The following is a 2,658-nucleotide window of genomic DNA, read 5'->3' as shown; positions in this document are numbered from 1 at the left end:
CGCCAGCGCTCGTTCCGCTCTCAGTGTCCCCTGTTGCTCGTCTTTCGCCCGTTGCTCATCCAAGGCAAGCTCTACCTGGTTACCACCGGCCAGACACGCCCAGAGAAGCGCCAGAATCCTGGCGGGTTGATTGAGGTCGACGTGGCGACGGAGGCATGCCGTACGCACCGTCTTCCGTTCGAGGCTGACGAGTATCACCCGCTGGTGAACGCCTGCGAGATGAGCGGGCGATTGTGCCTCGCCGTAGATATCGTCAGGGCTTATGAGACCATTGTCCGGAAGATCCAGTTCTGGGTACTCATTCCTTCACCGCGTCTCGACCGCGATGACAGCGAGGCGCATTGGGAGCTGCGCTATAGCTTCCATGCCGACGGTGACTACGTCCTCGACGTGCCAAGGAGTGCCTGGTTCGACGACACCAAGATGACACTGTGCTACAAGGACTATGAGGTCTTGTACAAGCATGGCACGAGAGGACGCTCGCTGGAACCATCTCCAGACGCTGATTGTCCGCAATGTGACCGGCGAATCCAGCTGCCGCCAACGCCATCCAACTGCCAATGGAACATCTTCGGAGGTTATCGCCCCAGCCTGCTCTCGCCTCTCGCCTTGACGCCGCCGCCGTCCTCTTGGGACTTCGAGGAGGTAAGACAAAAATTCGAGCACACCTTGTTGCTTACACTAGAGTGAGTCACAGCAATGGAAGCATCACGCATACGCTGAGCTAACTAGCTCAAATATGATGGCAACCATTAATTCTCAACTGGTGCATGATCGAACTGAACATTCATGGGTGCTTTCTTATTGTTTTTTTTTTCTTTCGAGAAACTAGCTAGCTTTGCCATTGGGCCTGGGCGGTATGTTTGGTTTCTGAATTGCCAATGGAGTTGTTGGAACTTGGCAAGAAGTTTGCTGCAATATTCTACAAGTGGGACACTGTCCTCTAAGTGATCAAAATTGTTGTGGTAGATATCCCCTCCGTCTAGAAAAACATGTCGTGCTGGCATTTTTGCAAAAAAAAAAAACATGTATCAAAAATTGCTGCATCACAATCTACAAGAAGTTTGCTGCGGCATGGAGTATTATCTATGTTACATGTTTGTTGTTCCTGTTGGCGGACATTTAAACCGCTCGTTTAGATCACTGCTTACTTTGATGATCTAAACGCTCTTATATTTATTTATGAACGGAGTATGTCACGTGCTTTGATGTTTCTATTGGCGGACGTTAAAACCGCTCCATGGACAGACCGACAGGTACGGCGCCCGTCAATACTTACTGCCAAAATGGTTCCATAGTTTCTCACAAGCCACAGACAGATAAAGAAATAGGGAACCACAAAGGGAACCCTATAACAAAAGTTCTCAGGGCATCATTACAAAAACATGTACAGAAACCATCAAATTCACACATTCAGCCATCTCCCATACTGCATGTAGCCTATACCTTACTTGCATATCTGTCAGCATCCATAGCGTCATCCTCTCCTGTCTCATCACTAGCATTGTAATCAAGCTTCTCTTCTACCCCCTTGCTCTGGCTTGGGATCTCTCTTATTCATCTCTCTATCCTGATTTAAGTTGTCAAAATTCAGCTTATCCAGTGCCCTTCCTTTGGAATTCCCTTATTACAGTATTTCTTTCTTTCTTTCTCAACATCATTTGTTGTCCAAGCTTATCCTCCATTTTCTTGTCCAAACCTTGACTTCACTGGACCTCTTCCATATCCAAGTTATGACCATTTGTACCATTTTTTCCACAAGTGCCTTAACTTCCAAGCACATGAAATAACAGTTTTGTCCCTCCCTGCTCATTTCTGAATCTTTTAGGATCTGTCACATCTCTGTCCTGCCGCAAATTCTTCGAGCATTTTTCATCGAGATTAGTTAACTCAAAGTAGTCAGTCTACTCTGTACATTGCACTAGATCGTTGATGACGCTAAGACTAACTACTCCGCGCGACTTTGAAAATAGTTTGGTCATTGCATAGGGGAGCCTTTGAATGCTAGTGGGCGCTGCGGTGGTTCCAACCAACACCATACTCTTTGTCTGTTTCCTCTTGGCCTCTTTCACAATCTTACAAAAAGGTTATTAAAAAAATCTCGAGGTTAATTAGTCTCCCTCAATAGCAGCTACAAGAAACACTCACTCAATCCTAGCAAAGTAATACCTCCGTGTCTAGACAAATTTAAGACAATTAATTTGGGACAGAGTAGGAGTTAGCTGACGCCCAACAATCTGCTTATGATACAATCGATCTTAATTTGCATACAATAAGACATTAAAATAAGTGCTTTACCAAAAAAAGAAACCTAATGCAATGCTCTAAAACAAGAAAAAAATTGCCAAACCCAGAAAATATAGCACAGATCTCAAATTGACGGTAAACAACACTGGGCCAACTTGTATATTTGTCGGGTTTTGCTGAGGTCCCGATAGACAGTACTCGGCAAACTTCTGAAACTAGGCATCTACGTCGATTCCAGTAGTGTACACAACAATGTAGAATGAAGCATTTTAGCAATGTTGTAACAAGAATTAAATTTTCCTAATGCAACGTTCTACGACAAGAAAAAAATTGTCGACCCCTGAAAATATAGCACATATCTCAAAGCAACGGTAAACGGCGAACCCACATGCACATATTCGGTTCCGTGCA

The sequence above is a fragment of the Aegilops tauschii genome, chromosome 6, assembly GCF_002575655.3.
Source record: "Aegilops tauschii subsp. strangulata cultivar AL8/78 chromosome 6, Aet v6.0, whole genome shotgun sequence".
Classification (NCBI taxonomy): domain Eukaryota; kingdom Viridiplantae; phylum Streptophyta; class Magnoliopsida; order Poales; family Poaceae; genus Aegilops; species Aegilops tauschii.
Note: the sequence above shows the minus strand (reverse complement) of the source record.